A 13,620-nucleotide genomic window follows, 5' to 3' on the forward strand; every position below is an offset into this window, starting at 1 on the left:
TGGGCGGGCGGGCGGGCGGGCACAGCATTAATCTTGGGGGGGGGGTGGGGGGAGTGGGAAATGGACCGGTAAATGGAAGGGCATGTCAATAACCTGATTCTGATCACCTCAGCAGCTAATTTTAGGTGTCAAGTCACCTTAACCTTTTAAACTTTTAACCTCCTGCTCCTCCTCTCCATTTTCCTGATTTTTTTTTTTCCCCGCCAAGGAAGATGCATGGACCTCTTTGGCCCTCATTGTGTAGCTTCCAGCACTGACTTTGATGCAGGAACGGCTGCAACCCCTTTGCAGTTCTCAGAGGCTGTTTCAATGGAGCCACTGTCCAACGGCAGGATCTTGGCATTTCCTTGAAGCATCCTGGTGTTCTCGCCTCGCTGAGCGACTGTGGGTTGAAACATTGGCTGTTGCTTCTGCCTGTTGTGTGTGGGTGTTTTTTTATCAGTCATCTGCTGCTGCCAACAAACTTTTGACGGCAATTCTCCCTGTGAATGATGTGAGGAAGCAGACTCGCCCACGCACAAACCAGCCAGAAACTTTCTTCTGAAAGTCTGCAAGCTCCGTGGGCCACCAATACAATCGAAAACCTCTCAACAAAACAGCACGGGACCGTTCTTTTGATTATTTTTTTTTTCCCATTCTGAACAGTGGCAGATTTGTTTGCTCCCGATTCCATCATCCAAAGTCGTCTGTGTTACAAAAGTTTAAGGGTGGTTTTAGATTAGGGGTATGTAAAGTCCCGCATCGGACTGGTCAGCCACAAACGAGCCTGCAGCTGACGTGGACTTTTTACCCCCTCCATAAATCTTCGTCCGCGAAGCCAAGCCAAAGAAAGATGTAAAGGGGGACGGTTTTTATTGATTAAGGGGTGGGATGGGGTGGGGGTTTGTTGTACATTATACGTACTAATTGTTTATTAATTGTAAAATATTAAAAGAATTTTTTAAAAAAAACTAAAGGATTAAAAGTGGAGCAGGGAGGATGATTGGATTGCGGATCATCCAGTCAGAAAATGAGGTGTCTAACTGTGTAACCAAAGAACACAGGGAATGGAAGGAGCCGTCTGATTGGGTCACACAGGGAATGGAAAGGAGCCGTCTGATTGGGTCACACAGGGAATGGAAGGAGCCGTCTGATTGGGTCACACAGGGAATGGAAGAGCCATCTGATTGGGTCACACAGGGAATGGAAGGAGCCGTCTGATTGGGTCACACAGGGAATGGAAGGAGCCATCTGATTGGGTCACACAGGGAATGGAAGGAGCCATCTGATTGGGTCACACAGGGAATGGAAGGAGCCATCTGATTGGCTCACACAGGGAATGGAAGGAGCCATCTGATTGGCTCACACAGGGAATGGAAGGAGCCATCTGATTGGGTCACACAGGGAATGGAAGGAGCCATCTGATTGGGTCACACAGGGAATGGAAGGAGCCATCTGATTGGGTCACACAGGGAATGGAAGGAGCCATCTGATTGGGTCACACAGGGAATGGAAGGAGCCATCTGATTGGGTCAAATGTGATTGGTCATTCTGCATTTGATAGTCCTTCGTAGCACCTACTCTCATCGGGGAATATGCAAGGATTTCTTTAAGGGTGGGGGAGGAGGGCCCACAGACTGACAATCCTAAATAGTTTTTTTTGTGTAGTCGATAGGAGAGAAAGTGTCACGGTTCGTAGCGCAATGCCATTGCAGCGCCAGCAACCCAGGTTCCGATCCAGCGCTGTGCGGAAGGAGTTCCTGCATTTTCCCCAGGTCTGCATGGGGTTTTCTTCTGGTGCTCCAGTTTCATCCCACACTCCAAAAATGTACCAGGGTTGTAGGTTAATTGGGGTATTTGGGCAGCATGGGCTCATGGGCCGGAAGGGCCTGTTACCGTGCTGCATGTCGAAATTTAAGGTAAACCAACTAAAGTTGACAGCTTCACAGGGAAGGGGGCCCAGAGTCCGAAGGACAAAATGAAAACGAGGTTGAGAATGGCTGTTTTTGGGATAAAGAACTTTAAAGGTTTACGATGCCCTGACCAGATTTTTTTTTCTGGGACATCCCTCTCACCCTGTGTCAGTGTGAGGCTTGTTTTTGCAAGTATACCAGTGCAATTTCTCCACCTCTCTCAACATGAGTCGCAGGAACTAGCCCAGTAAACCTAGGCTATCCCCCTTAATACATGTTAAGGCTTCTGATTGGCTGCAGGGGGCCAATAATGAGAATGGGCATGAGGGTTTGGGGGTGGGTGTTGAGGAAATCCCCAGGTCCATTTTGGTTGGCCATGGTCTACCCCCGTAATGATTTACACCTGGTGGGTACATGAATGGCAAAGGTTTGGAGGGTTATAGATGAAATACAGGGAAATGGTTTTGAGGACAACCAGATTGATCGACTTGGGACCAAGGGCTTTTTTTTTGTCTCTGACTGTACGACTCACAAAGAATGGCCAGCATCTGTGGGGGTACCCGAGGCACTTGACAGGGGTGGAAGGGTCTTCAGGCTTTGAATACATTTACTGGGCATCTTCTCTGTTCCCATGTTGCTCGAGAGAGGCTGTGCCACTGACCTCTTGTATCAGAAAAAGAAGTGGGGTGCCTTTTATCTTGCCCCATGGTTATCTTGATTCAGTCACATGAACTGGATGTTTCAATGAAAGTAAACAAAATGCCACATCCACATAGCAAATACGGCACTTCCTTGGTGAAACCATGCATTTAAATTTTCATTTCCACAACGCTGACATTGCGATTTCCACCTCCCCAGATCACTTGCTAAATTTAAGGTCCATTTTAAAACAAAATAGACCTTGAGCAGCTCAGTTGGTGTTAGCACAACGCTGTGACAGCATCAGCGATTGGGACTGGGGTTCAAATCCCACGCTCTCTCTAGGAAATTTCTATGTTCTCCCCGTGTCTTCATGGGTTTCCTCCGACCCTTCAAAATGTATGGGGATTTTGGATCAATTCGGTGTGGGCTGAAATGGCCTGTTAACGTTTTGTGCGTCTAAATTTAAATAATTTAAAAAAATTTGAGGGACACTGATGGGTCATATTGTATCTGAGCCTTGGTAACGCTGGGAGAGAAGGCACTGAATTGTCCATCAAAAATATACGGCTCAACAACTGATTGATTTCATTGTCAGTTTGAAATGGATGATGCAGCAATCTGAAGCAATAATTCTAAGTGTTGTTCTTTCTAATGAAAGTTTACATCCTGAATCTGCATTTTCCATCCTGTAGACACAGCTGAGGGTTTGGGGACAGTCTTGGCACAAGGGTAGTAATCTGGTCTTGTTGTCTCTTTGGCTCTGCAGTGATGTTGTGCGATTTGCCAAAAAACATAAGTGTATTAGAAGATTCTGCTTGAATCAGACTTGCTGCAGATGAAGTCAGCGAGCTGGCTGGCAGCTTGCCTCGCTGCAGGCCATCAGACTGGTCTTCCTCAGCCTGGATCTGCTACCTGTATGATCAGTCGTCCAGGAGACCTCTGTGTTTGATGCCAAGCAAATTCAAACCGGTCCGAAGAAACCAAAGCATTTGGTTCATTGGGGCATTTAATCATGGAAGTGTGACACAGGTGGATCTTTTTGTTGCTGGAAGTCGAAATCCATTCCTCTTCTTTCCTGAAAGTAGGAGAAAAGTGAGGCTGTTCCCTCCTTCCTGAAGAGAGAACCATGGATGGAGAAAGTACACCATTTTATTCGGGCCCCTGCCTGCCTTTTCCTCATATCTTGATGAAGGGCTCAGGCCCGAAACATTGGTAACTCGTGCCTTTGCGATAAAAGTCGTCGTGTGACCTGCTGGGTTTTAAATTAATTTTTAAAAAAAAATTCAGACCTGCAGCGCGGGTAACAGGCCCTTTCGGTCCATGAGCCTTTGCTGCCCAATCGACCTACAACCCCTGGGTCTTTTGAAGGGTGGGAGGAAACCAGAGTAAACTCTTCACAGGCAGTGCCGATCCAAACCTGGTCACTGGCGCCACAGCAGCATCGGGCTAACCATTTCTGCAGTAGTTTGTGGGTTAAACTACATGCACTTGTGACAGTCTCTAGAATAATGTGACAGAAACAGGAGGAGGCTGTTGATTGGTCAAAATGGGAACGTGCAAGATTTCTTTGCACAGAGATTGTGGCCCTCCATCCGTGTTTAAGATGGTGGTGAAGTGACCTGGTCTCTGAGTGGGAGCAGTTGTGGAATCTTGGAACTGTGGGAAAGCAATGGCACATCTTATCCATCCATTAGTTCTACTTGCCTGTTTCCTATCCCCAGTATTCCTGGGTCTTTCCTCTTGTGTATCGAGACCTCTTTTGGAGGTTACAGTGGAAGTAAAATTCCACCATCCTTTCAACTGAGGTTATGTAGATCACACAGTCCCCATCCATCTGACCTCATACCTGGCTTTTATTTCCACCATTTACTTTAAATCTGTATCCTGCTTGAGTCAGAACATTTCTCCTACTTTTGTTTTGTTGCAGTTACCGATTATCAGAAATTTAGCTTGGCCTGCAGGAAAAAGAATCTCGGGGTTGTATGTGATGACGTGTTCGAGGTTCCTGTTATTGCCATGTAATAATTCATTTAAATATAAAATATATATGTGATCTACTTTAAAATTTGTCCACCATAAAGCAAAGGTGGTCAGGAGCATTTTCTGGTGCCCCAAACAATAGGAGAAAGAGAAGCAAAAGAGAGTTCCGTGGATTTTCCTCCTGCAGCCACCCAGATTCATCGTGACCTGAGTTCCAGATCGAAACCTCTGACGCCATCGCTTCAGCACCCTAAAGTTTGAACTTTAGCTGTTGAAACTTCCCTTTTCAGCTGCCTGAGACAGGAGGAAAGGTGTGCTTCTGCCGTGCAGTGCTGGAGCCTTTAGTTCAGTCCTAACCTTGGGTGCTATCCGTTCACCAATGCAAGTCGGGTCTAGATGAACCTTGAGTCTGCCTTGACCACAAACCACCTATGCACATCAGAATCAGAATTTCTGGTCGCGACCATAACCATAGTTGTAAATTGCATTTCAAAAATAGAATAAATAAGAGAAAGTGAGGTCATGTCTGGTTCATTGTCCATTCAGGAATCTGATGGTGGAGGGGAAGAAGTTGTGCTTGGTGCCGCTGGGTGCTCGCCTTCAGGTTCAAACCTGGAGCTGGGGTGGCCGATGGTTTGAACAGGAGTCTGTGCGGCTGCGGGAAGCGAATCCACGAGCGCCCAGGGACTCTTTTTGCTTCCCTTTCTCCTGTTGTTAGGGGTGTCGGACAATGCTCATGGCAACTCTTTATCTGCCTTGTGGCGGACAATTGTTAAAGTATATCATGTACAGTATATCACATTTTTAATGTATTAATACCTGAAAATAAAATTTAACCTTTGAACCTTTAACTTTAACCTTAATCCATGACAATAAAAGGAATTGATAAACTTTGACCCATAAGCCACCCCAGCGCATCAACAATATTGGCTAGAATCTCGTCCTCCACTATCTCTTTACCCTTTCAGATGCTGAGTTCCAGACTCCCATCACTAAAATAACAAAAAAATAATCCTTTAATTTGGACACACAGCACAGTAACAGGCTCTTCCAGCCCACAAGCCCGTGCCGCTCAATTCACTTGCAACTCCTGAACATTTTGAGGGAGTTTAGAAAAATACAGGCTCAAGGTTTTCCAGACTCTATCAATATAGATTTAACACCGAGCCCTTTTGTGGTCTTCCTTGGCACAATGGGTGGGAATTATTCTTCTTTATCTCTGGTTCAGAGTCATGTTATTTATTTTTGGCAAGGCGAGCAATTTTTGACTTGAATGGGAGGATGCTGCCCCACCTACTCATGATCAGTAGTTGCGTGTCCTAGTGTCCTGTTTGATTATGGAAAAGGTTCATTATCAATTAGTGATTCAGATATAGGATTCCAGAAGTTATGGGGCTCGTTTATGACTCACTATCTTACTTTATAATTTTACACCAATGTAATTAAGCTGTCTAACTTGTATCTTTCTCATGCTCCTTGTATTAATTTTTTTCTACCTTTGGTTTTTCTTTTAATACTAGTCATTATAGCATCTGGCAACGTGGTTAGGTAAGAGGTCTTTTTCCTTCACTATTTTCTTTTATTTTTGTCAGTTTTTTTTTCCAAAAAAGGTATACATCATTTAGAATGTGAATTATGGATATGATTTACAATTCATGCATGTTTTTTGTTATACGGAATGTCTTAGTAAGTTTGTATAACAATAAAAAAATACTTTAAAAAGGAAAGGAATGGCAGAGTAGATGGGAATAGGCTCTTTCCCCTTGAGGGTAGGTGAGATTGGAACGAGGGGTCATAAGAGTTAGGGTGGGCAAAAGCTTAGAAGTATCATGAGAGGGGGCTTCTGGGCATCTTCTCTGTTCCCATGTTGCTTGAGAGGCTGTGCCACTGACTTCTTGTATCAGAAAAAAGAAGTGGGTGCCTTTTATCTTGCCCCATGGTTATCTCGATGCAGTCACATGAACTGGATGTTTCAATGAAAGTAAACAAAATGCCACATCCACATAGCACACACGGCACTTCCTTGGCGAAACCATGCATTTAAATTTCATTTCCACAACGCTGACATTGCGATTTACACCTCCCCAGATCACTTGCTAAATTTAAGGTCCATTATAAAACAAAATAGACCTTGAGCAGCTCAGTTGGTGTTAGCACAACGCTGTGACAGCATCAGCGATTGGGACTGGGGTTTGAATCCCACGCTCTCTCTAGGAAATTTCTATGTTCTCCCCGTGTCTTCATGGGTTTCCTCCGACCCTTCAAAATGTACGGGGATTTTGGATCAATTCAGTATGGGCCGAAATGGCCTGTTAACGTTTTGTGTGTCTAAATTTAAATAATAAAAAAAATTTGAGGGACACTGATGGGTCACATTGAATCTGAGCTTTGGTAACGCTGGGAGAGAAGGCACTGAATTGTCCATCAAAATGTTACTGCTCAATGACTGATTGATTTCATTGTCAGTTTGAAATGGATGATGCAGCAATCTGAAGCAGATTGTTACTGACTGGCTTGTACTTTCTGCACATTACATTTTTAAATTTAGATCTACTGCACAGTCATAGGCCCTTTCAGCCCATGAGTCCCGTGCTGCCCAGTTACCCGCAGTTGGCCCTACAACCCCAGTACCGTATAACCATACAGAAACAGGCCATCTTGGCTCATCTAGTCCGCACTGATTTAAGGTGATCACCACTAGTCCCACCTACCTGCTCCCTGTCCATAGGCCCTCACATCCAGGCACTCCTCCAACCTTCTCTAGAATGACAAAACTGACCCTGCTGCCAACCACCTCTTCCGGAAGGTCATTCCACTCAGCCACGGCTTGGATCTGTTTTCTGTATGACCAGTTGTCCAGGAGACCTCTGTGTGCGATTCCAAGCAAATTCAAATCCGGGGTTCGGATCGGCACTGCCTGTGAGGAGTTTGCTCCCACCCTTTAAAAGGTTATTGTATGACCTGCTGGGTTTTAAATTTAAAAAAAATGTTCAAAACTGCAGCACGGTAACAGGCCCTTTCGGTCCACAAGCCTGAGCTGTCCAATTGACCTACAACCCCTGGACCTATTGAAGGTCCAGGCCATGGCTGAGTGGAATGACCTTCTGGAAGAGGTGGTTTGCAGCAGGGTCAATTTCTTCATTCAAGAGAAGGTTGGAGGAGTGCCTGGATGTGAGGGCTAATGGACAGGGAGCAGGTAGGTGGGACTAGTGGTGATCACTTAAATCGGTGCGGACTAGAGGAGCTGAGATGGCCTGTTTCGGTATGGTTATATGGTACTGGTGTAACTGGGGTGTAAAATGTAAGAAAGGGTGTGACTCGGTCAACCCCGACAGAATCCAACCGGGTCCCTGACCTACCTCAGAGGTAGTTAGAGAACCCAATTAAACTTACCTAGGGCCATTGTCCACAGGTGATTTACGACCAGGTATGGTCCGACCTAGGTGGGGAGGCAGGCCCCTCCAGCCCGGGTAAGAAACCTGCATAGGAGAAGGCCACTCTGATATAAAACTTACGACCCAAGGACCTCACTGCCATGTCCCAGCTCGCTTGACCACGGCACACGAACCATGGGTGTAAAGGGTGGGGCCAGTACTGCGCACACTGCACTCCACCTAAAATCTCCTTTGTGCAGGCCCGAGGACAGGTCCACGTCCTCCCCCTCCACCGTCCCTCCCCCTCAAAAGATGCTCACAAACTCAAGCTAAGCATGCTGGAACATCAGAACCATGCTAGACAAGGCTGACAGCCACCGACCTGAACGTCGGTCTGCCCTCATCGCACATGAACTCCTCAGACTTGACATCGACATGGTACTGGGGTTGTAGGCCAATTGCTTGTAATTGGGCAGCATGGACTCTTGGGCTGAAAGGGCCTTTGACTGTGCTGTAGATCTAAATTTAAAAATGTAATGTGCAGAAAGCACAAGCCAGTCACTAACATGAAACCATAAAGTCTGCATATTTTTTCAAAGAGGATGAAGGACATGTCCTGGTGGAGGACTCTGGCCCTGAAATGTTGATTTTTTTTTTTTTTCCCCTCCCCCCCCCCCCCCCAACTCTGTACGAGCTGCTGAGTTTTCTCCAGCACTGTGTAATTGTAATGCAATCAGTATATGTCTTTGAGTATCAAACCAATGCATCAGTGTCGCTCCTGTTTCCTCCATAGGCTGCTACAGGTTTGAGTCTGAATGTTGGTCCTTCTCCACAAGGCCTTTGTGGTGCCTGCAATGAGTGTTAGTGCGCCCGTCAGCGAGTGGAGACTGTTATTTTGGGTTTTCAGTGCCACAAACATAAGAAATAGGAGCAGGAGTCGGCCATCCGGCCCATCAAGCCTGCTCCGCCATTCAATTAGATCGTGGCTGATCTGATGATCAGCTCATTTCCACCTATTGGCCTTTTCTCCATATCCTTTAATTCCCCAACTATGTAAAAAAAAAAAAAAAAAAAAAAAAAATCTATCCAATCTTGCCTTAAATATATTCCCTGAGGTCGCCTCCACTGCTTCAATGTGCAGCTAATTCCACAGATTCACTACCTCGAGGTAGGGTGGGGGGGGAGAAAAGCATCTCCTCATCTCCTAACTACCCTGGAATCTTGAGGCTCTTCTTTTCCCCCCCCCCCCCACTATTCTGGTCTCCCCTACTGATGGAAACAACTTACCTACCTCTATCTTACCTCTGCCTTTCATAAGAGAGATGGGAGTCGCCTGAGACTGTACTCTCTTGCTCTCTGGAATTTAGAGGAATGAGAGGGGATCTCCCTCTCATTCCTCTAAATTCCAGAGAGCAGAGAGTACAGTCTCAGGCGACTCCATCTCTCTTCATAAGCTAAACCCCCTTGTCTCTGAATCAGCCTGGTGAACCTCCTCTGCTGCCCACCTCCAAAGCCAGTACATCCTTCCTCAAGTCAGGATGACCAAAAACAGCATGCAGTGCTCCAGATGCAACCTCACCCGTACCTGCTCTTGAATTCAATCCCTCCAGCAATGAAGGCCAACATTCCATTTGCCTTCTTGACAGCCTGCTGCAACCTGCAAACCTCCCTGCAAAGCCAAGTCTTCTGCACGACAGCATTAAATAATATCCTTTCTTAATATAAGGTTGCACCTTCTTCCATGCTAATGTGCATCCAACATCAATCACCTGACGTCATGTGAGGGCTGACGTTCTGTCCTTCGCTCCAGCAGATGGCCTCTGCAAATGACACCCGACAAGCGCAGAAAGATGCGGCGGACCAGAACTTTGACTACATGTTCAAGCTGTTGATCATCTGGTAACAGCAGTGTGGGCAAGACCTCGTTCCTCTTCCGGTACGCGGACGACTCCTTCACGTCGGCCTTTGTCAGCACCGTGGGCATCGACTTCAAGGTGATGAAAACGGTCTACAGAAACGAGAAAACGAGTGAAGCTCCAGATCTGGGTGGGTACTCTTCATAATGATTTACACTTTTTCTTTTTGAACGGAGGGATTTTTGAAACAATTAGAATGAAGTGGTGGTCGATCGAGCAGATGGCAATAGTAGGGAGAGGGGCGGCTCATGCAGATGTGGGGCGGGGGCTGGGATGCTTGGATGGGAGGGGAAATAAGTGGGGTAAGTGGAACCTCTGCTTGCATCATAAAGCCCCAACTTTCAGTAGTTCAACAATCCTTTAAATCAGTGGTCCTCAACCTTTTTCTGTCCACTCACATCCCACTTTAAGTCATCCCTCTGCCATGGGTGCTCTATGATTAGTAAGGGGTTGCTTCAGGTGGGATGTGGGTGGGAAGGAAGTTTGAAAACCACTGTTTTAATAATGGGGAGGTGGGGGAAGGGAATGTCAAACTGAGTTATGTGAGGAAGGCCTTCTGATCCTGAAGCAAGTTTGAGGTGGGTGTAGGTAGCTTAAGAGAAGAGGACGGAGGTGGATTAGTTTGCTCTGAGGTTGTGGGACATCTTTGAAAATCTGAGGAAGTGGTTTCAACGTGGAAGGAGGCTGTTTGGTCTATTACTGGTTCTACCTCTCAAGTGTTCATCTTCTCCCCCCCCCCAATCACATATAGAGAGGTTTAGAGGGATGTGAAGCAAATGATGCAATCCGGTCAGCACAGAAGATTTGGGTTGAAGGGACTGCAGGACCCTATGACTTGAGGACCTGTAAGGCAGAAGAAAATTACAGCAGCCAATTGGGATGGTATCCGGGGGTGGGGGTGTACCAACCCAATTGGGAACATGCACACTCCAATGGGGAATGAGGGTGGCAGGTCTACTAGCTACACCACTCGCTCGGTTTGTCCTAATACTTTGATGCACACCTTCCTGCTCCTGTGGAGCTCGTCGAATGGGGTCAACATCACCCCAACACACGGTGCAGGCTACCCCTTGGCTTGGTATTTTCTTTCTTGCCCCTGAGTGTGTTGTACAGGGAGGAGTGTTACTTGATCTCTCCATTCAGCTGTTTCCTGCTCTGGCTACTCTGTGTTCCTCGGGCAATGAAGGTTGTGTTTAACGGTTGCTATAAACACCGCTTCATTGCAAGTAGGTGCCTGTGAGAAGCACTTGAGGTATTTTGGATAACAACAAGTGTTGGCACTGCCCAATATCATCAAGGAAGCTCCTCTGATCCACCCACAAAGTAAACTGCTCGTTGCCTGCAGTGAAATGGTTGGGCTGTACGTGAATTCGGGGATGACTCACTCTTGGACACATGATGCCTGCAGTTTGTACTGAGTGGGTGGAGGTGTTTTTTAAATTTTAAAAATTTAAATGATGTTTTAAAAAAATATTTTGACATTCAATGCAATAACAGGCCTTTCTCGCCCATGCCCTTAAATAAATTACAATCCCCATACATTTTTGGAGGAAACTCTCGCCAGGTCACAAACGGATTTGAACCTGTCACTTGTGCTTTACTGGCAATGCTAACTGTGCCACCCACGGTGTTGTGGAGGGAGATTCCTTCCACAAGGAACTGGGCACGTGCACGTTTCCAGCCCATAGAGCTGGTACCTCACGGCGTCAGGTACCTGAGTTAAATCCCGTTCTTGGGTGCAGTCCATGAGCGAATGAACTGCTGTCAGGTCCTTTAACAGGCTGTTTAAAGCCTGTGCAGAGCTGACGGCAGTCAGGCAGGGTGGACCGACCCCGTGATGGGGAGGGCTGAGACTTTGATGTCATGTTTTCCATTGTACGTTCACTGTGGATCAGCACTGAGACTTCACCATCAAGGTTTGGATTGTATACTTGGCATACAAGACGGCCTCTTGTTTGGGGGGTGAAATTTTTAAGTTTCATCTTGTATGCAGGCATGTACAGTGTGTTACAAGGAGAATTAGTAGAGGAATGGGATTCCTCTTTGATCTGGCACAAATTTGAAGGGTAGAATGGCCTCCTTTTCTATAGCAATGAAAATGGATCGGGGGCGAGGTGATCAAAAATGTACTGAAACTGTGTCCATTTTCTCAAGTCAGGTCTCGCGATGGTGACGAAGGAATAGCTTTGGCAAGAGAGCTTTGCAATAAAAGCCTGGTTTTTGCAAGATGCAGCTCACACACTAATTGCCCAAGGAGACAGTGATAAAGCTGTAAACATGTACCGTGGTTTGCAGGTTAATTTGGCGGCATGGTAGTGGGCCGAAATGGCTTGTCACCATCTAAAATTTAAATAAAATTAAAAAAAAACTGCCCTTGCCAGATCCCGAACAAACAATGGCTGTAGTTGTACAATACAATATCTGCACCACCCACCAATACCCAGTGATTTTAATTTATTCTGTCTGCATTTAACTACGACATTTAATAAACTAATATGTGCACTAAGAGGTCTTGTCTCTGCAATACGTACCTGGAAGACTAGACTGTAGCCCTGGGCTGCTTTATATACAAGGTCACCGGGATGACCCCTGATGACCTAGTCTTTCTTTGGCTTGGCTTTGCAGACGAAGATTTAAGGAGGGGTTATGTCCACGTCAGCTGCAGGCTCGTTTGTGGCTGACAAGTCTGATGCGGGACAGGCAGGCACGGTTGCAAGGGAAAATTTGTCAGCCTTGTCTAGCATGGTTCTGATGTTCCAGCATGCTAGCTTGAGTTTGTGTGCATCTTTTGAGGGGGAGGACGTGGACCTGTCCTCGGGCCTGCGCAAAGGAGCTTTTAGGTGGAGTGCAGTGTGCGCAGTACTGGCCCCACCCTTTACACCCATGGTTCGTGTGCCATGGCCAAGCAAGCTGGGACGTGGCAGCGAGGTCTTTGGGTCGTAGGTTTTATATCGGAGTGGCCTTCTCCTATGCAGGTTTCTTACCCGGGCTGGAGGGGCCTGCCTCCCCTCCTAGTGGTGTCATTATATATCACCACATATTCATCTTGCAAAATTAATGGATTCAAATGATGCATAAATTAAGAACTGATCCAGGACCAGCTACATCCTTTGGTGGGGGGGGTTAGTGTGACTTGATTCCAATGGTAGAAGCTTTCTCTGGTACTGCTTCTACAGGGCCTTTCTGCCTTGAGAGCGGAAATGACCAGCACTTTAGGAATGCAGACACGCTCAGATGAGAGGAAGGGCTTCGCCCATCACTGGTATGCACCAACTGTGAATGGAGTGAAACCTGTTTTGTGGTTGGGTGAGGGAAAAGCCTCGCGTTATGGCAGTATAAAGCTTCTTGTTACTCCTTCACTAACCCGGAGGAACGTGGCAATTGGAGGACACAGGTCTTGCGGCCTGGCGCCGAACATTCAAAGAAGGCCTTTTTTACAAGCAGTAATTGATGAAACATTGGGCAGGTCAGGTAACGCTTATGGAAAAGCGCACAGAGAGAAAGAGAGTTTAAACAAGGCACTGTGATTGTAGTACAATTGACAAATGTCCACGACGGGAAACAAAGTGATTTAATCAATGTTTCAGGCCTGAGCCCTTTGTATGAGCAAGGAGCAGTCTTTATAAAGTGGTGAGGGGGGGGGGGGGGGGGGGAGAGCAAAGGCCGAAAGGCAAGAGATCCGATGGATATGGGTGGGAGGTCAGGAGAAAGAAGGCTCAGAAGTGATGAGGGAGTGGGGGGGAGGCTCTGGTACTCGGGAAGGGAGTGAGGAGGAGTGAGACCTAACAGAAGCCGAAGAAATCAACGATCGTGCCA

At 46.6% G+C, this 13,620-nt stretch overlaps 1 pseudogene; it reads left to right on the forward strand.

Annotated features, from left to right (window-relative positions):
• The first annotated feature begins 1,673 nt into the window (after positions 1 to 1,673).
• The window catches only part of LOC138758430 (ras-related protein Rab-3D-like), a 34,072-nt pseudogene continuing 22,125 nt past the window's right edge, over positions 1,674 to 13,620 (forward strand).

The sequence above is a fragment of the Narcine bancroftii genome, chromosome 3 (assembly GCF_036971445.1).
Source record: "Narcine bancroftii isolate sNarBan1 chromosome 3, sNarBan1.hap1, whole genome shotgun sequence".
Classification (NCBI taxonomy): Eukaryota; Metazoa; Chordata; class Chondrichthyes; order Torpediniformes; family Narcinidae; genus Narcine; species Narcine bancroftii.